Source organism: Odocoileus virginianus, chromosome 4 (assembly GCF_023699985.2).
Source record: "Odocoileus virginianus isolate 20LAN1187 ecotype Illinois chromosome 4, Ovbor_1.2, whole genome shotgun sequence".
Taxonomy (NCBI): Eukaryota; Metazoa; Chordata; class Mammalia; order Artiodactyla; family Cervidae; genus Odocoileus; species Odocoileus virginianus.
Window position 1 is genome coordinate 67,520,682 of NC_069677.1, and position 26,714 is coordinate 67,547,395.

Below are 26,714 nucleotides of genomic sequence, written 5' to 3' on the forward strand. Positions count from 1 at the left end.
TTGAACCCCACATCAGGACAGATATGAGAGCCTTGTATTCTGTCTCCTTGCTGGTTGATCTCTCAGTAAAAGTTCTTTTATAAAAAACTGATGCAATATTCTATGCCTATCAGTGCATCTTTGCTTGGTAACAGTTTATGCCACTAAGTTTTGGGTGGTTTGTAATGCATCAAGAGTAACTAAAACATACGTATTCTAACTTGGTCCCTACAACAAAGACTGGGAAAAGGAAAATGTGGTGAGGTAAGTCCTGTGAGTAGTGTGTAATTAGTCCTATTCTGTAGCTCAAATGTTGAGATTTGTAGGGGCCAAGGAAAGGAAACAATGGGGCTTAATGGAAAAAGAATGATTTCTACAATTGCACAAGCCTGGATTCCAAACCCAGTTCTACTCTTATCTACCTAAATATGACTCAAGAGAACTGCTTATTCTGTTTGAGCCTAGTTTCCTCATCTGCAGATGGAGGTGCAATATGTAACTGAATGTAACAAGACTATTTTTAGGGTTAAATGAATTGTAAAGAGGTGAATCCTTTCCCTGCCAAATGGTAGAGATGCAGTAAGTGAAACCATCCCTAGTGAGAGTGGGTACTCACCCAGAACCACTCCTGCTTTTGGTGGCCTTTTTTCTGACGCTTCAGTATTTGGTGTTATCTATGCAAGAAAAATGTGAGCATATATGGATACCCAGACCCACCAGACCCACTGTCACAGGAAGCACCAGTTCACATGCCCTGCCAGACCAGTTCAGGTGTGGTATATCTAAATCGACCTGCTCTGTCAGCCTCATGCTAGAAAACTCAAAACTTTCTTACTGGTGGGGATGTTGGTAAAGAGTAAGAGAGTATGCTGATGAGTGTGTGCTGAAAGTATTGTTTTCATTTTATACAGAAGGTAATGGAAGCCCAGAGAGGTTATGCTGTTGGCTTAAAGTCACACAGCCTGGGGTAGATTCTAGTTTTCTTGATTCCTGATCCAGAGCTTCATCTAGACCATGTCCAGTTACATGGGAGTTAATAAGTATACAAACATCAGTGCTTAAAATGCCTGGAGCCAACCAGACCAGGAGCCAGGAAGTGCCTTCCAAACCAACAGCCCGGTGGAGAGATCCTAGTAAGAGAGAAGTGAAAGGGTAAGCACTTCTTTATTTTCCTGGTTCAGAGAAAGAGGCTACCCATGCCTGCTCTTTATCATTCACAGCCATCCAAGCTTGCTAGACTGCTCCAAGAAAATCATTTCACCCAAGTAATTTTAAAGTTTTATGTCTTTCATATTTCTCAATATTTAAGAAATTCTTTTCCAGGTTGGCATGGTAATGTGTAGTGAATCATGTGTCCAAAGGGGACAGGATATATTATAGCACCTTCACATGATGCTCTATGGCATCTGGGAATGTCAAAAAGCAGTGTCATGTGGTGGCACATGATAAATGGTATATATTTGCCAGCAGAGGAATTGAAGGACATTAAAAACCCGATGCTTTTCCTAAATGGCAAAGCGTGGTCCCTTCCTGCTTTCATCCATGAGCAACTGAATCTTGGAAGCTGACTTTATTGTAAAAAATATCAAGCTATTTATGGGATTTAGAGTTTGGAGATGAATACTCTTAAATCAGACTACTAAAATCCAAAGTAAATTCATTTTGCTAAAATTGGTCTAAAGGTTGATTTAATACTGCAGCTACCTAGAGCAGGGGAGGGAGAGAGGGAGGAAGAGAGGGTAGGAAAACGAGAGAGAGCTTTACAAAGAGCAAATGTGCAAACAGTGATTAAGGATGTTGAAGATTTATGTAACATGATTCATATACACGAATATGAAATTGTACTTTACAAACAGAGATTAGGGCTTCCTTTAAACTCTTTATAGAAACTGATCAGATGCCTGTATCTTCAAAGTGCTTAAAACATGCCTGTAATTAATAAATTCTTTAAGTAGCTGAGCTGTTGTTGAAGAATAAATATGAAACAAAGATGCTTTCAGGCACCCAATGCTAGGTCATCAGCTGCCTCTCAGAGAAGGAAACTCTAAGACAGAAGAAGGACGAGTGTACAATAAAAAAACATGTGGATATATCTAAATAAGATCTAAGCAATGAAACAAAAAAAAGTTAAAATAATGAGTAATTTGCATGACCTAAAAACAAAATAGCAGCAAAATACTAGGCAAAAATAGCATACAAACCAGAATAGAAAGTTCAGAATTAAAATGTTTTTTGCTCACAAGTATGCTTGTTAAATCCTTAAAGAGGTGGGAATATCAGACCATCTTACCTGTCTCCTGAGAAACCTGCAGGTCAAGAAGCAATAGTTAGAACTGGACATGGAGCAACAGACTGGTTCAAAATTGGGAAAGGAGCATGTCTAGGCTGTATATTGTCACCCTGCTTATTTAACTTATATGCAGAGTACATCATTCAGTGTCGGCTGGATGAATCACAAACTGGAATCAAGATTATCAACAGCCTCAGAGATGCAGATCAGTTCAGTCGCTCAGTCGTGTGTGACTCTTTGCGACCCCATGGACTGCAGCACGTCAGGCCTCCCTGTCCATCACCAACTTCCAGAGACCACCCAAACCCATGTCCATCGACTCAGTGATGCCATCCAACCATCTCATCCTCTGTCATCCCCTTCTCCTCCTGACCTCAATCTTTCCCAGCATCAGGGTCTTTTCCAGTGAGTCAGCTCTTCGCATCAGGTGGCCAAAGTACTGGAGTTTCAGCTCCAACATCAATCCTTCCAATGAATACCCAGGACTGATCTCCTTTAGGACGGACTGGTTATATCTCCTTGCAGTCCAAGGGACTCTTGAGTCTTCTCCAACACCACAGTTCAAAAGAATCAATTCTTCGGTGCTCAGTTTTCTTTATAGTCCAACTCTCACATCCATACATGACCACTGGAAAAACCATAGCCTTGACTAGGCGGACCATTGTTGGCAAAGTAATGTCTCTGCTTTTTAATATGCTGTCTAGGTTGGTCCCAACTTTCCTTCCAAGGAGTAAGCGTCTTTTAATTTCATGGCTGCAATCACCATCTGCAGTGATTTTGGAGCCCCAAAAAATAAAGTCAGCCACTGTTTCCACTGTTTCCCCATGTATCTGCCATGAAGTGATGGGACCAGATGCCATGATCTTAGTTTTCTGAATGTTGAGCTTTAAGCCAACTTTTTCACTCTCCTTTTTCACTTTCATCAAGAGGCTGTTTAGTTCTTGTTTACTTTCTGCCATAAGGGTGGTGTCATCTGCATATCTGAGGTTATTTGTATTTCTCCCGGCAATCTTGATTCTAGCTTGTGCTTCTTCCAGCCCAGTATTGCTCATGATGTACTCTGCATACAAGTTAAAAAAGCAGGATGACAATATACAGCCTTGATATACTCCTTTTCCAGTGGTTGGGACTTCACTTGCCAGTGTGGAGGGTGGAGTTCAGGTTTGATCCCTAGTCATGGGGTTGAGTGGGGGATGGAATCCCACATGCCTTGCAGCGAAAAACCAAAAACCAAAACATAGAGCAGAAGCTGTATTGGAACAAATTCAATGAAGACTTTGAAAATGGTCCACATAAAAAAAAAAAAAAAACCTTAAAAAAAAAAAGATCAACAAATATGTAAAAAACAATATATTCTTTGAAGTCAGTGGGGGAAAGGAGAGATGATGAGTCAATCAGTGACAATGAAGGATCTTCAGATGGAACAAAGGCTTCATCTGAAAAATGCAAAATTATAAATTTTAAAAGAGTTTAGGAGAGTATTTTTATAGCTTAAAAGTAGGCAAGAATTTCCTAAGCACAAAACAAAAAGCACAAATCATGAAGAAAGGCATTGATGTATTCAGTACTTTGAAATTAGGAACCTTTGTTCATTAAAAGACACCCTCAGTAAAATGAAATGTGAAACCATGAGGTGAAAATTGATATTTGCAATCCTTATTACTAAGAAAAGATTGGTATCAGAATATATGAAGGATTTCTACAAATCAATAAGAATAAACTAAGCAATTAAGAAATGAGGGGGAATTTATAAACTGGCAATTTATAGAAAAATAAATCTGAAAGGCAAATTAACAAACTAAAGATGCTCAATACCACAGGTCATCAGGGAAACAGAAATTAAAAATGATAAAAAGATACTGCTGTGATCTGAATGTCCTCCCCCCCAAATTAGTACTGAAACCTAACCTCAAAGATGATGATTTTAGTATTTGGGGTCTTTGGGAAGTGGTTAGGTTATTATTAGGTGATTAGACTCCACCCTCATAAGTGCAACTGATGCCCTTAGAAAAGAGATCCCACAGACACCCCTGGCTCTTTTGGCCACTGAGGATACAGAGAGAAGATGGCATCACAGCAGAAGGCCCTCACTCAACCATGCTGGCACCCTGATCTTGGACTTCTAGCTTCCAGAACTGGGAGAAATAAATTTCTGTTGTTTACACACTATCCAGATGTAGTGTTTTGTTATAGCAGCCTGAGCAGATGAAAACAGATACTATTTCATACTTACCAACTTGGAAAAGTTGTTAACATCCAATAAAACCATACAGTGGTGGGATTGAAGAGCACTGGCAATACTTATACACTGATAGTGGGAGTGTAATTGCACATTAGAAAGCACTGGGCAGAACCTACTAAAACTAAATACTCAAACATACTCGGATCCAGGTTAGTTTCAGAGGGCTACTGTAGCAAAGTACCACAAGCTGGCTGCCTTAAACAAATTTATTCCATCACTCTTCTGGAGGCTAGAATCTGAAATCAAGGTGTCAGTTACATTCTCTCTAATGCCTTTGGGGGAAGGTCCTCCACTTGCCTCTTTCAGTTTCTGATAACCCTGTTCCTTGACTGTGGTAGCATCACTGTAATCTTTGCCTCTGTCATCACGTGGCCTTCCTGTGCCTCTGTGTTTTCACATGGCTGTTTACTTACAAGGACACCAGTCATAATGGATTAGGAGCCTACCCTACTCCAGTATGACTTCATCCTAACTGAAAGAACTGTATCTGCAAGGACACTAGTTCCAAATACATTCAGATTCTGGGTACTGAGAGTAAGGGAGACTTTTTTTGGGGGGAATACAATTCTACCCATAACATCTAGCCATCACTGTTTTTATATATATATACACACACACACACACACACACACACACACACACATATATAATATATTAGTTATATATTTTAAAAATACACACATGCATGTGAAAACATGTATATATATATATTCATTGCAGTATTTTTCAAGATTATGAAAACAGAAAACTAGAAATATCCTTCAATAGAAAATGTGTTCAATTGTGATATATTCATTCAATAGAATATTAATTAGCAGTTAAATTATATTAAGTAGAAATAACAAATGGGAAAACCAAATATATCATGGCAAAAATAAAATACAAATTGTAAGTTTCCATTTTCAACAATATGATAGATTAGATATAAAAATAATAGGCAAATCAGAAGAGTTTTAAATACACTACTGAGCTGACACAAAAATAAGGATTTTGCAAAATAAAAATTTCAGTGAAACGTGAAACCCTGGGAAGTATGAGAGCCACAAATCTGGCTCTGCCCTGGTGATTTTGCCAGCCTTGTAGACCTTTAATGTCTGCCTGTCCTGTGATGTTCAGAACCTAAGGTCCATATTCCACTTTAAGAGGCTACATCTTTACTATGAGGCTGAGGAATAAACCTCACAGAAAGGGACAGCAAGGACACCTGTCTGACTAAACTTTAGCCCAGGGTAAGTGAAAAATATCTCTCCTGAGCATAAATAACTCATGTATTTGTGTTCTTAAAAAAGGTTTTCTGTTTAATGTTTGACTTGTTTTCAAAACTCCTCTGTCCATGGGATTTCCTAGATAAGAATATTGGAGTGGGTTGCCATTTCTTTCTCCAGGGAATCTTCTTGACCCAGGAATTAAACCTCATCTCTTGCATTGCAGGCAGTCTCCTGCATCACAGATTTTTTTACCTCTGAGCCAGCAGGGAAGCCCCAGTATCACCTATAACTGATAGAAAAAAATATTATGAAGAATAAAATTTTGTGTAGCCCTCGAAGAATTACCACAGGTAAAGTCTGGAGTAAAATGAACAGCACAAGATAAAAAACTACGTATACATATGTGATTACAAACCAGCACATAGGTAGGAAAAGCAAATACACAGAAATCAAATACTGAAATTTAGAGATATAAAAATCTAAATACGTCTAATATACCTAAAGAAATGTTCTTAAAAGCTTGAGAAGAACAGAGAGGAAAACATTAATGAATAATCTTTCTTTTGGAAAGAACAAAGTACACCTTTAGAAATAAAAATGTGTGATTATTGAGATATAAAACAAAATGAACAAATTAAACAACAAATTATATGTATCTGAAGAGAGAAATTTGGAACTTCAAAATAGATGCAAATAATTACTCAAAATTCAGGCCAGAGAGATTATGAGTAAAAAACAAAAAAGAAAGGTCAAAAGGCACGAGAGATAGATGCAGAGTTCCAGAAGAGGCCAAGAGAGAAAAAAGGAAGAGACAATATAAAAATAGTTTCTGAAAACATTCCAGAATTGTTGAGAGTCATCAAGTCTTTAGTTCAGAAATTCAAATTTTAAAAAGGATAAGTACTTTAAAAAAATCTATACCAAAATACATCAAAGTGAAACCTGAGAACACTACACACAAAGAGAGATTACCTGCAAATAAACAGCAATTTGATGCTGACCTTTCTGTAGCAATAGTGGGAGCCAGGACACACAATGCTGAAAAAAGAGTACTGTCAAAATTGTTATTCAAAAATGAAAATAAAACAATGCCTTTTTTAGACAAAAATTAATTTATCCCCCAAATTATTCTCATGAACATAAAGTTGCAAAGGAACAGGGAAATAATCCAAAATTCAAACTCTGAGTTATAAGAAGAAATGGTGTGGTAGGCAGAATAATGCCCCCAAGGATGACCACATCCTAATCCTTGTAATCTGTAAATATATTACCTTACATGGCAAAGGAGAATTAAGGTAGTAGATGGAATTAAGGTTGCTAATCAGCTGATCTTAAAATAGGGAGATTACCCTGGATTATCTGAGGGGGCCCACTGTAATCACAATCATCCTTAAATGTGGAAGAGGAAGACAGAAGAGGAGATCAGAGAAATGAGAGCCTGGTAAAGACTTGGCCTCACATACTAACATTGAGAGTAAACGAAGAGAGCCACCAGTCAAGGAATGTGGGCACCTTTTAGAAGCCGGGAAGGACTAGAAAATGGGATTCTCCCTAGAGCTTCTAGATGGGAATGCAGGTCTGCCAAAATCTTGATGTGGGTCCAGTTGAGACCCATTTTGTATTTCAGAACTACAGATCTGTAATATAATGAATTTGTCTTGTTCTAAGCCACCAAGTTTGTGGAGTTTGTTACATCAGCAACAGGAAACTAAGACAAGTGGGGAAGAAAGGTATTGATAAATACTAGTTTAAATATAAACCAAAATTCACATGGCAAAGTAACAAAGGCAATGCTAAATTTGAAGGAAATAGGATAGGACTAAAATACTGGACAATAATAGCTTACGTATTGCTCAGGATCCCATTAGGAGATAGAATCCTCTCAGTGATTTGAATGCAGAAAATTTAATAAAAGGAATTATTAACAGGGAAGTAGAGTAATATGGAATTGGCTAATGAACATGAAAGGGAACTACGAAGAATATAGGAATTGCATATACAGGAAATAGCCTCTATCCCTTGGGTAAGTTAAAGTATCCAAAGAAATGTCACCTGTATCTTCCCCTGGACTGAGATCCAGACTTCACTGGGAAGAGCAAAGCTTGCCTGACTGGGCCGCAGAGAAGTCTGCACAGCACTGGTGGGACATACAAGGACCCATCCTCCGCGGTGACAGCAGAAGCCACAGTCAGGTAAACATCAAGCCTCAGAATGTGGGAGGGGCAAGAGGAAGCTGCTGGCAGAGGAGTATGTTTCGAATAAAGGAAGAAGACAAAACCTCAGAAAAAGAAGTAAATGAAGTGGAGATAAGCAGTTTACCCAATAAATAGCTCAAGGTAATGATCAAAAAATGTTCAGTGAACTCAGAAAAAGAACAGATGAACACAGTGAGAATAGCCTGCCAGGCTCCTCTATGCGTGGAATTCTCCAGGCAAGAATACTGGAGTAGGCTGCCATTTCCTTCTCCAAGAAAATATAAAGAAAACCCAAACAAAGTTGAATAATAAAATAACTGAAATAAAAACTACACTAGAAGGAATCAATGATAGAATAAATGAACCAGAGGAACAGAGCAGTGAGCTGGAAGACAAAGTAGCGGAGATCACCCAAACTGAACAGAAAAAATAAAAAAGGACAATTTAAGAGACGCCTGGCACAACATCAAGTATACTAACATTCATATTATAGGGTATCCTAGAAGGAGACGGGTGGGGGCAGAAAAAACTCATTTGAGAGATAATAGCTGAAAAAAAACCCCTAACTTGGGGAAAGAAAGAGACATCCAGGTCCAGGAAACGCAGAAAATTCCAAACAGGATGACTCCAAAAGAGATCCACAAGAAGACACGCAATAAATAAAGGCAAAAATTAAAGATAAAGAAAGAATCTTAAAAGCAAGGGAAAAGCAATTATTTTCATAAAAGAGAACTCCCATAAAGCTATCAGCTGACTTTTCAGCAGACACTTTTCAGACCAGAAGGAGTGATACAATATAGTCAAAGTGATGAGAAACAAAAACTTACAATTGAGGATACACTACCCAGTAAGTCTATCATTCAGATTTGAAGGAGAGATCACGATTTTATACACAAGAGAAAGTTAATGGTTAAGCAACACTAAATCAACTTTACAAGAAATGTTAAAGGGTCTTCTCTAAGCAAAAAAGAGAAAACCAAATTAAAAATATAAAAATTACCCCCCAAAAAAATCTCAATGGTAAAGTCAAACACATAGTAAAGGTAGTTGATCAACCAATTATAAAGCTAGGAGGAAGGTTAAGAGAAAAAAAGTGATGAAATCATCTTTTGTCCTTAAGTTGTTATTTCAGTTCACTTGCTCAGTCATGTCTGACCCTTTGCAACCCCATGGACTGCAGCACACCAGGCCTCCCTGTCCATCACCAACTCCTAGAGCTTACTCAAATTCATGTCCACAGAGTTGGTGATGCCATCCAACAATCTCATCCTTTGCTGTCCCCTTCTCTTCCTGCCCTCAATCTTTCCCAACATCAGAGTTTTTTCAAATGAGTCAGCTATTCACATCAGGTGGCCAAAGTATTGGAGTTTCAGCTTCAACATCAGTCCTTCCAATGAACATCCAGGACTGATATCCTTTAGGATAGACTGGATCTCCTTGCAGTCCAAGGGACTCTCAAAAGTCTTCTCCAAAACCAGAGTTCAAAAGCATCAATTCGTCAGTGCTCAACTTTCTTCATAATCCAACTCCTACATCCATACGTGACCACTGGAAAAAAACACAGCTTTGACTAGATGGACCTTTGGTGGCATAGCAATGTCCCTGCTTTTTAATATGCCTTCAGGTTGGTCATAACTTTTCTTCCAAAGAGTAAGCATCTTTTAATTTCATGGCTGCAGTCACCATCTGCAGTGATTTTGGAGCCCAAGAAAATAAAGTCAGCCACTCTTTCCCCATCTATCTGCCATGAAGTGATGGCACCAGATGCCATGATCTTAGTTTTCTGAATGTTGAACTTTAAGCCAACTTTTTTCACTCTCCTCTTTCACTTTCAAGAGGCTCTTTAGTTCTTCTTCACTTTCTGCCACAAGGGTGATGTCATCTGCATATCTGAGGTTATTGATATTTCTCCCAGCAATCTTGATTCCAGCTTGTGCTTCATCAAGCCCAGTATTTCTCATGATGTACTCTGCATATAAGTTAAATAAGCAGGGTCACAATATACAGCCTCGACATACCTCTTTTCCTACTTGGAACCAGTCTGTTGTTCCATGTCCAGTTCTAACTGTTGCTTCCTGACCTGCATACAGGTTTCTCAAGAGGCAGGTCAGGTGGTCTGGTATTCCCATGTCTTTCAGAATTTTTCACAGTTTATTGTGATCCACACAGTCAAAGGCTTTGGCATTGTCAATAAAGCAGAAATAGATGTTTTTCAGTAACTCTCTTGCTTTTCCGATGATCCAATGGATGGTGGCAATTTGATCTCTGGTTCCTCTGCCTTTTCTAAATTCAGCTTGAACATCTGGAAGTTCATGGTTCGTGTATTGCTGAAGCCTGGCTTGGGGTATTTTGAGCATTACTTTGCTAGAGTGTGAGATGAGTGCAATTGTGCAGTAGTTTGAGCATTCTTTGGCATTGCCTTTCCTTGGGATTGAAATGAAAACTGACCTTTTCCAGTCCTGTGGCCACTGCTGAGTTTTCCAAATTTGCCGGCATATTGAGTGCAGCACTTTCACAGCATCATCTTTTAGGATTTGAAATAGCTCAACTGGAATTCCATCACCCCCACTAGCTTTGTTTGTAGTGATGCTTCCTAAGGCCCACTTGACTTCTCATTCCAGGATGTCTGGCTGTAGGTGAGTGAGCACAGCATCATTTTCTGGGTCATGAAGATCTTTTTGTACAATTCTTCTCTGTTTTCTTGCCACCTCTTCTTCATATCTTCTGCTTCTGTTAGGTCCATACCATTTCTGTCCTTTACTGAACCCATCTTTGCATGAAACATTCCCTTGGTATCTCTAATTTTCTTGAAGAGATCTCTAGTGTTTCCCATTCTATTATTTTCCTCTATTTCTTTGCACTGATCACGGAGGAAGGCTGTCTTATCTCTCCTTGCTATTCTTTGAAACTGTGCATTCAAATGGGTATATCCTTCCTTTTCTCCTTAAGAACTTAAGAGAGCATCAACTTAAAATAATCATACACATAGAGACATAAATGTTGTTAAAGATGAGCCTTATGATAACCAAAACCCAAAACAAAAAGCTGTAATAGATAGACGTACAAAAAGTCAAGAAAGGAATCCAAACATAACACTAAAGATAATCCTCAAATCTCAAGGAAAGAGAGGAAAAGAAGATAGGAGCAAAAATCTACAAATATAACCAATGAACAATGAACAAAATGACAGTAAGTTCATACTTATCAATAATTGTTTTAAATGTTAAAAAACTAAATGTTCCAATCAAGAGTCAGGGTGGCTGAATAGAAGAAAACAAAGCCCATACAGTAGATTCTACTGCCTACAGTAGAATTCTGCCTACATATAGAATACTGCCTACAGTAGAATCATTTCAGACCTAAAAACCCTCACAAGTTGAAAGTGAGGGATAGATTAAAGTGAAACAAAATAAACATTCCATGCAAATGGAAACAAAAAGAAAGCGGGGGTAGCAATACTTATATAAGATAAAATAGACTTTTAGTTTTTTCTTTAATTTGTATATCTCTCTTTTTTAAGATTTCATGTATAAATGACATCATATAATATTTGTCTCTTATTTATTTTTATCTTTTTATTTTTTAAAAGTTTTTGGCTATGCTGTGTGGCTAGTGGAATTTTAGTTCCACAACAAGGGAAAGCACCAAGTCCTATACCACCAGGGAATTACCCAAAATAGACTTTAAAACAAAGACTGGACAAAGAAGGACATTACATAGTGATAAGGAGAGCAATACAACAAGAGTTAACAATTTTAAACATATATGGACCCATTTAGGAGCACCTAAATACATAAAGCACATCTTAACAAAGATAAAGGGAGAAATTGACAGTAACATAATATCAGTAGGCATTTTTAACACCTCATATACATGAATGGAGGACCTTCTCAGGTGACTCCATGATAAAGAATCCATCGGCCAATGTAGGAGACCCAGAAGACTTGGTTTTGATCCCTGGGTCAGAAAGATTCCTCTGGAGTAGGACATGGCAAGCCACCCCAGTTTTCTTGCCTGAAAAATCCCATGGACATAGGTGGGCTACAGTCCACGGGGTCTCAAAGAGTCGGGCATGACAGCGCACAGCACAGCAGCATACAGCAATGGACAGATCAACCAAGCAGAGTATTAATAAAGAAACACTGGCCCAGAATAACAGGTTAGATCAGACTCCCTCTCTTTCTCTCTCTGTATGGAACCTTGCCATTTGTGACAATAAGGATGGATCTAGAGGATGCCAAGCTCAGTGAAATAAGTCATACAGAGAAAGACAAATACCACATGATCTCACTTATATGTGGAATCTAGAAAACAAACACACAGAGAACAAATGTGTGGTTCACAGAAGGGAAGGGGGTAAAGGTAGTGGGTGAAACAGCTAAAGGGGATTAAGAGTTACAAACTTATACAATAGATAAGACAGGGATGTAATAAATGGTATTGTCAATAATATTTAACTATGTGGACAGGCACTAGACTTACTGTATGCAGATACCAAATCACTATGAAGTATACCTGAAACTAACATATTTAACTATATTTCAATTTTCAAAAAGAAAATTAAAAATTATTGAAATAGGAAAAACTCTGCCCTGATTAATCCAGGAAACAAAGAAAGAAAAATACATATGAACAATATTTAAAATGAAAATGAGGGCAAAACCATATGTGCTATAGACATTAAAAAAGACAATAAGATGGTATTATGAATTATTTATGCTGATACTTAGCTTTATTGAGTTAGACAAGGCTGTGGTCCAGGTGATCAGATTGGTTAGTTTTCTGTGATTGTGGTTTTCATTCTATCTGCCCTCTGATGGAGAAGAATAAGAGGTTTATGGAAGCTTCTGGATGGGAGAGACTGACTGAGGGGGAAGTGAGTGAAGTAAGTAAGTGAAGTTGCTCAGTCGTGTCCGACTCTTTGTGACCCCATGGACTGTGGCCTATCAGACTCCTCCATCCATGGGATTTTCCAGGCAAGAATACTGGAGTGGGTTGCCATTTCCTTCTCCAGGAGATCCTCCCCACCCAGGGATCGAACCTGGGTCTCCTACATTGTAGACAGACACTTTACCATCTGAGCCATCAGGGAAGTCTGACTGAAGGGGAAACTGGGTCTTGTTCTGATGGGCGGGGCCATGCTCAGTAAATCTTTAATCCAATTTTCTGTTGATGGGTGGAGCTATGTTCCCTCCCTGCTATTTACCTGGGGCCAAACTATGGCAGAGATAATAAAGATAATGGGGACCTCCTTCAAAAGTCCCATGCACCCACTGCTACACTCAGTGCCCCCAACCCTGCAGCAGACCACTGCTGACCCACGCCTCTGCGAGAGACTCCTGGACACTCACGGGCAATTCTGGGTCAGTCTCTTGTGGGATCACTGCTCCTTTCTCCTGGGTCCTGGTGTGCACAATGTTCTGTTTGTGCCCTCCAAGAGTCTATTTCCCCAGTTCTGTGTAAGTTCTGGCAGCTCCATGGTGGGGTTAATGGTGACCTCCTCCAAGATGGCTTATGCCATACCCAGGTCTACTGCACCCAGCTATACCCAAGAGCCTCTGCCTCTGCAGCAGTCCACTGCTGACCCATACCTCCACAGGAGACACTCAAACACAGTTCTGTCTCAGTCTCTCAGGCATGCAAAGATGGGTTCAGTAAAGGACAGAAATGGTATGGACCTAACAGAAGCAGAAGATATGAAGAAGAGGTGGCAAGAATACAGAGAAGAATTGTATAAAAAAGATCTTCATGACCCAGAAAATGATGCTGTGCTCACTCACCTACAGCCAGACATCCTGGAATGAGAAGTCAAGTGGGCCTTAGGAAGCATCACTACAAACAAAGCTAGTGGGGGTGATGGAATTCCAGTTGAGCTATTTCAAATCCTAAAAGATGATGCTGTGAAAGTGCTGCACTCAATATGCCGGCAAATTTGGAAAACTCAGCAGTGGCCACAGGACTGGAAAAGGTCAGTTTTCATTTCAATCCCAAGGAAAGGCAATGCCAAAGAATGCTCAGACTACTGCACAATTGCACGCATCTCACACTCTAGCAAAGTAATACTCAAAATACCCCAAGCCAGGCTTCAGCAATACACGAACCGTGAACTTCCAGATGTTCAAGCTGAATTTAGAAAAGGCAGAGGAACCAGAGATCAAATTGCCACCATCCATTGGATCATCGGAAAAGCAAGAGAGTTACTGAAAAACATCTATTTCTGCTTTATTGACAATGCCAAAGCCTTTGACTGTGTGGATCACAATAAACAGTGGAAAATTCTGAAAGACATGGGAATACCAGACCACCTGACCTGCCTCTTGAGAAATCTGTATGCAGGTCAGGAAGCAACAGTTAGAACTGGACATGGAACAACAGACTGGTTCCAAGTAGGAAAAGAGGTATGTCAAGGCTGTATATTGCCACCATGCTTCTTTAACTTATATGCAGAGTACATCATGAGAAACACTGGGCTGGATGAAGCACAAGCTGGAATCAAGATTGCTGGGAGAAATATCAATAACCTCAGATATGCAGATGACATCACCCTTGTGGCAGAAAGTGAAGAAGAACTAAAGAGCCTCTTGATGAAAGTGAAAGAGGAGAGTGAAAACATTAGCTTAAAACTCAACATTCAGAAAACTAAGATCATGGCATCTGGTCCCGTCACTTCATGGCAAGTAGATGGGGAAAGAGTGGCTGACTTTATTTTCTTGGGCTCCAAAATCACTGCAGATGGTGACTGCAGCGATGAAATTAAAAGATGCTTACTCTTTGGAAGAAAAGTTATGACCAACCTGAAGGCATATTAAAAAGCAGGGACATTGCTATGCCAACAAAGGTCCGTCTAGTCAAAGTTATGTTTTTTCCAGTGGTCATGTATGGATGTGAGAGTCGGACTATAAAGCAAGCTGAGCGCTGACGAATTGATGCTTTTGAACTGTGGTGTTGGAGAAGACTCTTGAGAGTCCCTTGGACTGCAAGGAAATCCAAAAGGAAATTAGTCCTGAATATTCACTGGAAGGACTGATGTTGAAGCTGAGACTCTAGTACTTTGGCCACCATATGTGAAGAATTGACTCATTTGAAAAAACCCTAATGCTGGGAAAGATTGAAAGTGGGAAGAGAAGGGGATGACAGAGGATGAGATGGTTGGATGGCATCTTGAACTCAATGGACATGAGTTTGAGTAAACTCCGGGAGTTGGTGATGGACAGAGAGGCCTGGTGTGCTGCAGTCCGTGGGGTCACAAAGAGTTGGACACAACTGAGCAATCAAACTGAACTGAACAAAACAGATGCTGATACATTTTGAAACTTTGGTGAATAAATACATTCTTAAAAAATTGAGAGTTGTCTTCAAAATGTCAATGTTATGATAGATATATTTTTAACAGGTTTGGGAATTATTCTTGTGTATAGGTGACTAAAAGAAATGAAGGAGAAATGAAAAGTGTAACGTGATATTTTCTTGGAATATAGGTCAATAAACATCTTTTTTTATGTCTACAAATGACACAATTGGAACTTTAGGGGAAATATGAATATAGATTGCATGTCAGTTAAGAGAGTAATATCAATTGCAAATTACCTAAGAATGGTAATAAGAAAACACTACTCGGTGAAATACTTAAGAGTGAAATATAGTTATAATACAACTAATCTTAAATGGCACAGAAAAATATGTGATTATGTTGTATATAGCGTTATGTGTCTGTGTGTGAATGAGAGATGGAGACAGACAGAAAAAGGAAGCAGGAAAGCACAAATAAGTCCAAATGTTAACAGTGAATCTAGGTGAAATATTAATATATGAATTCTCATTGAGGTATTGTAGACTCTTTCAAAAGTTTCAAAGGCTTCATAATAATTTAAATTCATATTAACAATATAAATATTATCTACTTTATCAATACAATAAAAACACAAGAATATTGACTCAAACAATATAGGAAGTAATCCAGTAATTTAAATCTCTCATAAAAACACTAGGCTAACATTTTTATAAACATTTAAGAAACCCATAATTCTTATCTTAAATAAAATTTCCTAAATTTTAAAAAAGGCAAGAATGGCTCCAAGTTGCTTTGTGAGTTTACATCATCTTGATAACTAAAGCTGACAGTACAGAAGAAAAGAAAATTATAAGATAAACCCCTTCATGAACATAGACACAAATAGTTTCCTTCCCCAGAAAAGAGAATTATCAAGCTGACCTAACAGAGTGTTAAAAATTGGGACTTATTTCAAAAACACAAGGTTCATTTAATTTTAGAAAATAGAGTAATGTAATTCACACATTAACATATTTAAAGAAATAAATGGATGCTAACCTAGATAGCATATTAAAAAGCAGAGACATTACTTTGCCAACAAAGGTTTGTCTAGTCAAGGCTATGGTTTTTCCAGTGGTCATGTATAGATGTGAGAGTTGAACTGTGAAGAAAGCTGAGTGCTGAAAAATTGATGCTTTTGAACTGTGGTGTTGGAGAAGACTCTTGAGAGTCCCTTGGACTGCAAGGAGAACCAACCAGTCCATCCTAAAGGATGTTCATTGGAAGGACTGATGCTGAAGCTGAAACTCCAGTACTTTGGCCACCTCATGCGAAGAGTTGACTCATTGGAAAAGACCCTGATTCTGGGTGGGATTGGGGGCAGGAGGAGAAGGGGACGACAGAGGATGAGATGACTGGATGGCATCATGGACTCGATGGACATGAGTTTGAGTAAACTCCGGAGGTTGGTGATGGAGAGGGAGGCCTGGCATGCTGTGATTCATGGGGTTGCAAAGAGTCACACACAACTGAGCGTCTGAACTGAACTGAACTGAACTGAACTGAATTTAAAAGATGCAGAAAGGTGTTTTTAAGATTCAATATATATTCATGATTTTAAAAAAGTGTCAGAAAACTATGAATAGATGGAAACTTCCTCATCTTTTAATATGAATGTATGTATATCTGTGTAAATATCCCTGTATGTGTATTATATATAAATCTATATGTTGTAATATATATATATTAGTCATGTTAAAAGTCATATTTAATTGTTAAACTTTGAAAGCTTTTTCTTCTGTGACTGAGAATGAGGCAAGGATGCTACTCTTATCTCTTTTGTCCAGTTTTGCATTGGAGGATTTAGTGAGCATGATTTCAAAAGAAAGAAGAAAAAGAAGGTAAAAAGATTAAGGGTAAAAAGAAACAAACTCTTACTATTTGCAGATTATAAGACTGTGAATGCGGAAAGTCAAAGACTCTATAGAAAAATCATTAGAATCATTAAGAGCCTCTAGCAAGGTTATGGGATATAAAAATAGTATGCACAAATTATTTGCCTTGCTATATAGCAGCCACAATCATTTTAAAATAGAAACATCAAAAAAACCCAAAAATAATTATGGTAAAAGACCTCTACAGATAATATGATAAAACATTATCAAGAAACATTAAACAGACCTAAATAAATGTCTGGAGATAGCAAGTTATGAGATCAAAGTTTTTTTTTTAATTTTAAAGATGTTTCTCTCCAAAAGAACATACCAATTCAATGTAATTCCCATAAGAACTCAGAAATGCTGATAATATATCAATATATAATATATATATCTCACATTTTCTTTATCCATTTATCCATTAATGAACTCTTACATTTTTTCAAATAATGCTACAGTGAACGTGCATGTGTGTGTGTGCTCAGTTGTATCTGACTCTGTGACTTCATAGACTGTAGCCTGCCAGGCTTCCCTGTCCATGGAATTTTCCAGTCAAGAATACTGGAGCAGATTGCCATTTCCTATTCCAGGGGATCTTCCCAACCCAGGGATTGAACCCTTGTCTCCTGTGTCTCCTCCATTGGCAGGAAGATTCTTTACCACTGGGCCACCTGCTAAGCCCTGCTACAATAAATGTGGGGATTTAAATATCTTTTCAAAATATTGTTTTCAAGTACTTCAATATATACCCAGGAATGGAATTCCTAGGTTATATGGTGATTCAAGTTTCAATTTTTTAAAGATATGTTATGTACTATATACAAAGAAATATTACTCAGCTTTGACAAAAAAGGAAATCCTGACATTAGCAACAACATGAACTGTAAGGGCATTATGTAAGTGAGTTAAGTCAGACAGAGAAAGACAAATGTCATATGATGTAATTTATATGTGGGGTTGAAAAAAAAGCCAGGCTCATAAAGACAAAGTGGAATGGTGATTGCCAGGGACAAGGAAGTGGGGATACTGGGAAGATGTGGTTTAAAGCTACAGACTTGCAACTAGTAGATGAATAAGTTCTGTAATCTAATATACAGTGTACCAATTACAGTTGACAATACTGTGATATAAACTTCAAAGTTGCTAAAAGACTAGATTTTAATTGTTCTCAATACAAGAAAGAAATGATAAGTATGTGATGCCAGAGAGGTATTAGCTAGCATTATTATGGTAATCAGATTACAATATGTAAATGTATCAAACCAACATGTTTTACACCTTAAACTTCCACAGTGCTACATGTCAATTATATCTAAGTTTAAAAATCCAAAAAGAATTATTTATCTCTTGATTTTATGGAGCTTTACAAGCTAATCTAAAATATATTCATAAGAATGGCCAAAAAAGCCCAAGACAAATGCATAACTTGTTGATAGGTCTTGCCTTATCTTGTATCAGAATGTATTGCAAAGCCATAGTAATTAAGATAGAGACAGTCTGCTGCTGCTGCTGCTGCTGCTAAGTCGCACCGACCCCATAGACGGCAGCCCACCAGACTCCGCCATCCCTGGGATTCTCCAGGCAAGAACACTGGAGTGGGATGCCATAATCTTCTCCAATGCATGAAAGTGAAAAGTGAAAGTGAAGTCACTCAGTTGTGTCCGACTCTTAGCGACCCCATGGACTGCAGCCTACGAGGCTCCTCCGTCCATGGGATTTTCCAGGCAAGAGTACTGGAGTGGGGTGCCATTGCCTTCTCTGAGAGACAGTCTAGCGGAGTAGAATTGCGTATGAAGAAACATACCCATGCAAATGGGCTTCCCAGGTGGTGCTAGTGATAAAGAACCTACCTAGAGAGACAAAAGAGATGTGGGTTTGATTCCTGGCTCAGGAAGACTACTTGGAGGAGGGCATGACAACCTACTGCAGTATTCTTCCTGGAGAATCTCATGGACAGTGGAGCCTAGTGGGCTACAATCCAAAGGGTCATAAAGAGTTGGACAGGACTGAAGTGACTTAGTTAGCATGCACGAACACACCCATGTAAATATGGGTAAAACAATATTGGATACCAATGAGGACATAATGACTTTCCATAAACTGTAATTGGACACACCATCTCCAAGTACATAAAAAAAAAAAAAAACTACATGAAAGGCAAAATTATATTTAAAAGATAATATGGGAGACTAGCTTCATGACCTTGAGTTAGAGGGTTTTTTTTTTTTAAACAATACATAGGAAGTACTAACCACAAAGGAAATGATTAATAAGTGTGATTATATTAAATTAAAAGCATGTATTCATCTAGTACCATAAAAAGAGTGAAAATAGGAGCCTTAGCTGTAAGAAGATATTTGTGGTGTTTCTTAGTGACTAAGGTCTAAAATCCCAAATATATGTAGATCCTTATTTATTATGAAAATTACAAATGCAGATTGTCCAAGATTAAAAGCCTGATAGTACCTAACATTGGAGAAGGAAATGGCACCCCACTCCAGTACTCTTGCCTAGAAAATCCGATGGATGGAGGGGCCTAGTAGGCTACAGTCCATTGGGTCGCTAAGAGTCGGACACAACTGAGCGACTTCACTTTCACTTTTCATTTTCATGCATTGGAGAAGGAAATGGCAACCCACTCCAGTGTTCTTGCCTGGAGAATCCCAGAGACGGGGGAGCCTGGTGGGCTGCTGTCTCTGGGGTTGCACAGAGTCGGACACGACTGAAGCAACTTAGCAGCAGCAGCAGCAGCAGTACCTAACACTGATGACAATGTGGAGCAATGGGAACTATCTTATCCTATTGGTGGAGGTAGAAAGTGTCACAATTCTTTGACAAAGCGTTAGGTATAAAATTTAAGATACATATCCCGTGACCTAGGAGAACCACTCCCAGACATTTAGCCTAGAGAAACTCTTGTACACGTAGAACCCAAGAGTGTTTATTATCACTCTGTGATAGTTTCAAACTGGAAATAGTCCAAACATCAATCCACAGTAGAAAGGATAAATACATTGTGACATCTTCATTCAGTGGAATATAGTAAGACAATGAAAATGAACAAACCAGTGCTATACTTTTGAAAAACATGGATAAATCCCCAAAACATCATGCCAAGCAAGAAAAGTCAGACACACAGGACTGACTATATATGGCATTATTCAGTTCATATAAAACTTCAAACCTAGGCAAAAAGGAAAATTATATGTCTCAAGAATGGATTCATATATGACAAAACTACAATGCAAAGCACAGAAGTGATGGTGATAAAAACCAGGATTTGTTTTCCTTTGGAGCTAGAAGCCCCCTGAAGCCAGGAGCCAAGTCATTTCGTCTTTATCCCCAGCATCTAACACAGGCCAGACACACAGGTGGCACTCAAGACATTGTTCTTTTCATTAGATATTGTGGGTGGTATCTACAATTTGAATTATTAAAGTGTAATTGTTAAACATCTTTGTGGTCTAAACTTGTCTTCTTTCCAGGCCACAGGTCCCAGACAGGACATCACAGAGCTATCCCTGCTGGTCTTGACTCCCTTGGCAGTGTTTGTTAAGAGCTCTTTCAATTTGTTGTTTTTCAGTCACTAAGTTGTGTCTAACTCTTTGAGACCCCATGGACTGCAGCATGCCAGGCTCCTCTGTCCCCCAAAAATAAAAAATAAAATTTAAATGACTCATGCCTCTTCCCCACAAGGCTCTCACATCATCACAAAAGAGCGTAAGACATAAAAGCATTGCTAATGATTAAATACATACATGACACATCCCGTGTGAGAATGTTTGGCTTTCACCAGGAGCCTTCCATCCTTTATCCAGATCTTAGCACTGCTGTTTACCACACTACTTGCTGCTTACCACTGGATTGGCAAAAAAACAAAAAAAAAAAAGTTTGGGTTTTTCCATATCAGTTTTCTACAAACACAAACAAACTTTTTGGCCAGACCAATACTTCTATTTGGCCAGACGACTTGGAGGAGGGCATGACATGTGCTAATTTCACCTACCTCTTACCTCCACCTCCCCTGCCCCACCCCACTGCTGGAGGTTTGCAGGAGAGACTGGGAATGTGTGTTGGATTTTGATAATGAGGATCAGGTACCAGGAGACCTGAGGAGAGTGAAGGGCATTCCCCTTGGAAACAGATGCTCTTCTGACAAGATATTATATCTTGTAAGAAGAACCAGGAACTGAAGAGGGGCAGTGTCCTTAGAAGAGCCTGAAGAGGAGGGATTTGGGTGTGCTGACCGGGGAGGGAGGTGGAGATGGCCTCTGGCTGTGGAAGGTTGTTCAGGAGGCATCTCGTGGGACACCTGGTTGGACTGCACTGCCAGTTACTGCGTGCTTATTTCCCTAGTCTTATTCAGGAGCTTGTAGAGGAGTCTTGGTTAAATATTCCTGCCTGTTACCAGGCACTGCCCACAGGGAAATAAGTGAAAAGCTGCAAGTCATTAAAATTTAGACAGGGAGTGGCACCACCTGAGACCACCGTGCTGATGGCAGCAGTGACTTGCCAGGAGTCCCCAGGGAGAAGCTGAGCATCGGAAGACCGGAATCAAGGCTGCTAAACCCTGCCTTCCCTCCTCAGCTATGCCCACATGACAGATACTCCCCCTCCCCCAGTTAGTTTTATGAAGGGAGTCAGCAAGTTTTGCTTTGTCAGGGCAGCTGGCTTTGGGCCAGTGCAGGGTGGCAGAGGGACTCTGTGTTTCTCACCAGCAGTCTCCATTACCCCAGGAAGCAGGAGGACCAGGAGGACGTTGGAGTAAGTGGCACAGTGGGTGATCACAAAGCAGGACACATGGGACTTGCAAAAATCTGCCTTCCAAATATATCTCAAAGGGTATTTGAGACAACTGTTGGTGGCTCCCCAGGACACGGGTGTGGAGTGCTATCTAAAAAGCTCACTGCTCTCTGAGGCCTAATTTGTCACACTCAGGTCAGGGACAAGTATGGGCATGTTCTTGATTTAGTCTCTGTTTTGTCACTTTCCGAGGGAGAAATTTCCCAAGTCCAGCAGATCTCCACCACCGCACCCCCCACCATTGTGTTTTCACAGCTGTGTGCTGTGTTACTGTCACCAGTTCACGGAAGAGAGACTTCCAGCATAGACAGGACTCCTGGTTGAGCTGAGAGCAAGCTGAGTCCTGGATGAGGTTTTAGAGGAAAAAACAAACAACTCAGGTAGGAAAGCAGGGGCAGGACCATTCACAACCGAGGCTGACTCAGAAGAGAATTTCCTTCCAGAATCCATGATTCCAGATCTCAGGGGCTAATGTCCTGGAATCGGGATCAACATGTGATCAAGGCTATGAAAAAGGAGACCATCTTTGCCTGCCAGTTTTCACTAAATTGTGGGGAAAATGATGATTAACTAGAGCCCATGACAGACAGTTTTGTAAAACACCAAGGAGAGCGGCCACATGCCATTTGGAGTGTACTGCTACTGTGGCCACAGGAGCAACAAAGGCATCTCACATGTAGCTCCCATCTACAGATCCAGGGTTTCCTCCTGCCAGCTGGGTTTTCAATCCAAGAAAGGATTGAGAGACATTGAGATTCCAGTTCTGGATTATCCCTGCAAGTGCTGCCTCTCCAAATACATCTCATCCAGCTACAAAGCAGGGTCTTAGGAAAACAAATGGTCTTGTAAACCTGAAAATAGCCAAAGCAGCACATTATTTTGAATCATATCATTGCAGTTCTGCTGAAACTCTTAGTTTATTTCCACCTGGGATTTTTGCACAGGATGAGATTGGTGGGGAGTAGGTGGAAGCCTCTCCAGGCACTGTTGAGATGAGAGAAGAATAGAATGGAGTGGGTGCTGAGAAAATCCACGAGGCAACTTGACTTAATTCATACCAAGACCTTTCCCTCCAGATGACCTCCACTCCTGTGGAGTAGAGATGGCCCCAGCTGGTGAGAAACTCTAAATCTCGCACCTGTCCAAAGACTAAGGAGAAAAATATGCTTTCATAGATGGCAAAAGCACTGAAGAGAGGCACAGAATTTTTACTTTTAATAAAAATAAGATTGGATACGGTGTTGAGGGAAATTAAAATGGACTTCTAGAGAAAAGAGATACATTTGTGGTTCTGAGCAATGAAACATAGTCCTCTGGGTTTCATAGACTGGGGCACATATCCTATAAAAACTGATAACTCAAAAGAAAAAGAGAGAGAGAGAAATGGGAATTCTGGACAAGCTGTGCTCCTGTCGCCTGGACAGAGCTCTCCAAATTAAATTGCTTACATGCTGGTCGTGCTTGACAAGTGTCTGATTTGGCCATTTCCACCCAAGTCCTTGGTTGTAAGCAGTTTGGAATCCACACTGTGCCTCTGTCCTCAGACCATGATGTGCTTTGCTGGCCATCAGATCCTTTCATTTGCCAAGTGCCTCCTGGCCTGGTCCAGTAGAGTACTCTTTGCCAAGCTCTAGGCTCTCTGCCCTCCCAGCTGTAAAGTCCTGCCTCCCTTTGAGTCCAGTGCTCTACCCAAGCCACTTGGCAGCTTGGAAATAAATGGAAGTCCACAAATCTGCAGTGTGAGCAGCTGGCCTCTTCCTCTACCTGCAGACAAGGTCATGGCTAATGCCGTTCACTCCAGAGGAAGCTAAAGAGGACATATATTGGGAATCTTTCCTCTTCTTGGAAATTATTCTTCTTACTGCTTTTTTAAAAAATTACAATCAAGGGGACTGAATTACAAGTGTCTGTAAGAAGACCATCAATTAGATCTTGAACAAAGAATCATATTTCAGATATTACAGTTTTAAACTTTTATCCACAACCCCCCCCCAAGAATTGTGTGCTCCCAGAGTAGTTAATCCCTTTATCCCTGAAATACTCAACATGCACACACACACACACACACACAATTTTTTTTTCAGGATGCCCAAACTTTGCAAAAACAGATTTGATTCTCTGATGTGGAAATAAACATGAGTCAATCCTGCTTCTTAACAGACTGCCATGTGTGAAAATGGCTTCAATGGGAACAATAAAGGTATTATGATGACTTTTTTCTTGTATTAATCTTCTGGGTCTCATGGGGAGTTTACCCTCCCTGGACTCTAGGAGGCAGAGGCAGTGGACATCTCCCACAAAACCCCCCTTTTGGGAATGGCTGGAACATCCCCCAGCAGGCTAGACAGTAAATCACTGGTCTCTGCTTGCAGGATGGTTTTCAATTGAATTCAGCAAGTATTTATCGAGCTCCTTGCTGTGTCCCAGGCCTGAGCTAAGCTAAGCAATGAGCAGGATGAAAGACAGAGAGGCACCTCCACCTCCCTCGCCTTGGGGTAGGGTGGATTGATGGCTCAAGCTGGAGAGCAGGGTGAGCCAGGCTGTGGGGAGAAGCTCCCTGACCTCAGCAAGGTCAGGCTTTGGGACGCGTCAGATTTTAGGGTTTGTTTCCACACTATTCACCCCAAGTCCCCAGCAAGTTACATCTGAGGCAGCTTGGAAGGAAAAGGTCATTCAACACTCCCATCCCCAGACCAGAGGCAGAGGGAAGAGGAGAGGTGAGACTTGGCTGGCTATGGTCTGAAGAGCAGTCAGACTTGTAGCCCAGGAGTAAGGCAGAGAGTGGATTAAAAATTCACTCAGTTCCCCAGCTGTTGAAGGCCAACCAGGAACATCGCCTGAATCCATTGGATCCCCCAAGTTTCATTTCCAGAGGGCAATTGCTCCGCAGTGACAATGGCCCTAGGGATCTCAGCTCTCTTCAGTGTGGTATTGGATGATTTCAATTATGATAAAGAACACAAGCTCCAGGGTAAGTCTTGGGATTAAATCCTGGCTCTGACACTTGTAAACCTCTATTTTTCCACCTATAAAGAAGGATGCGAGTAATAACACCTCCCTGATAGGGATAATATGAAGCCCCAAAAGACCATCTAAGTCAAGTAAGCACAGGACCAGGCACCAGGATTCAGTAATGTTGCCTACTGTTTCATTTATTTCTTCAGCAAATATATAAGTGCTTGGCACCAGTCAAGCCTGACTGGTCTCAGGTTCCACGTTCTTTGGACTGCACAGAAACAAATGCAACAGAATCCTGTCCTCTGGGAATGTATGAAGAGAAGAGTGAAGCCAATTATACTGCCATTGTAGAATGCTATAAGAAAGGAAGCCAAGAGGCTGTTGGAACCTGAAGGTCCCCTGGCCCAGTCAGGTTTCTTGGAGGGTTCAATTCCTAGTTTGCTTTAAAAGGGGAATAGAACTCACTTGGTGTAGAGAAATAAGAGGAATCAGAAGGGCACCTCAGAAAGGCATTATTGACAAGCTCCCAACAGACAAGAGCCTATAGAGGCTGAATAACTAGGAATCGCTGGTGGTAACTCAGTCCATGGGAAACAAATGCTGGGACTGAGGGCAATGGAGTCCAGAAATATTTAGGAAGTAAAATTGGCAGAACTCCAAGGTTGTTGGGATGTAGATCATGGAGAGAAAAAGGGCTTCTAGTGTGGGAAGATGAGTGGAGGGTGGTGCCAGTGTCAGAAACAGAGCAAGCAAGAGAAGCACAGGAGGGTAAGGAGCTTGGGACTGGAGCAAGTTGGATTGGGCCAGAGGTGGGGCAGTCAGGATGCAGGGCAAGGTGACTATGATGATGGGGGCTGAAGTGGGTGACTGGGAAGACAGAGTGCCCAAGCAGGAAGGGCTGCAGTCTGCTTCTGTTGGAACTCTGAAGGCATCACTCACCCTCTGCCATCCAGCACTTGGCTCCAGCCGTGATGCTGGATGTGGCTGCTGGGCATCCTGCACATGCCTGCTGAAGGAATGTGAAGGCATCATGACTTTTCCATTACTTGCAGATGGTCCATGAAGACACCAGTCCTCTTGCCTCCTGCCCCTGCCCTCAAATACATCCTCTCTACCCTGCAGACTGACCTGTTTACAAGACTACATAAACCAGTTTACTTCCTTGCTTAATCATCTTCAATGGCTCCCCAGTGTGTTCACAATTCAAGCAAATCTCTACAGAATGGAGATTCCATAACTTTTTGTTCAAATAGTGTCTACATGGTTTTCAAACAACTCAGCAGAAAAAGGAACAAGTGTAATCAGCTACCTGGATACTTTAGAACAGGTAGAGATGGTTTCAGAATCCTTTAGTATCTTCAGCTCCTTTATCACACTGAGCAATATTCCAACCCCCAATACTGCCAGGCACCTGTGTGTTCTAGAATTTCAGTAAAGGGAAGGCTCTTAGATACCAGAGGATTCCCTGCCTCATGCAAGATCTTCATGTTGTGGCCCCTGCCACCACTCTTTCTCCCTTTTTCCCTCTCCACACCGTCATACCCCAGGAAAATGCATAGGAGCTGCACATCTCTGATGCCATCCCTTCTCATATCAGACATCCACATATGCCTTTACTTTTTTTTCCTCTAACCCTAATGCTCTTTTCATCAACTCCCCTCCCACTTTTTTTTTTTTTTGCCAGACTATTTAAGACATCTTGAAGTTCACCTCCTTCAGATTCTTCCAGAAATCTCTGATGCTTCAGGTCAATTAGGTATCTTGCCTCTCTACTCCTACACCTAGACTTCCTACCCTCCACCACGTCACATCCCACACTGTTGTATTTGTTG

The 26,714-nt window shown here is 40.3% G+C and overlaps 1 long non-coding RNA gene across 2 annotated transcripts; it reads right to left on the reverse strand.

Moving 5' to 3' along the window:
* Window positions 1-3,609: 3,609 nt before the first annotated feature.
* On the reverse strand, window positions 3,610-26,237 carry LOC110144942 (uncharacterized). 2 transcript variants are annotated; one of them, XR_011487169.1, is made up of 4 exons: window positions 26,011-26,237; window positions 25,822-25,891; window positions 20,880-20,980; window positions 3,610-3,705 (listed from the first exon to the last, which is right to left on the reverse strand). It is a non-coding gene; the product is annotated as an uncharacterized lncRNA (long non-coding RNA). The 2 variants fall into 2 exon arrangements; XR_002316016.2 differs by lacking the exons at window positions 3,610-3,705; window positions 20,880-20,980 and adding an exon at window positions 25,073-25,237.
* Between the last annotated feature and the right edge of the window lie 477 nt (window positions 26,238-26,714).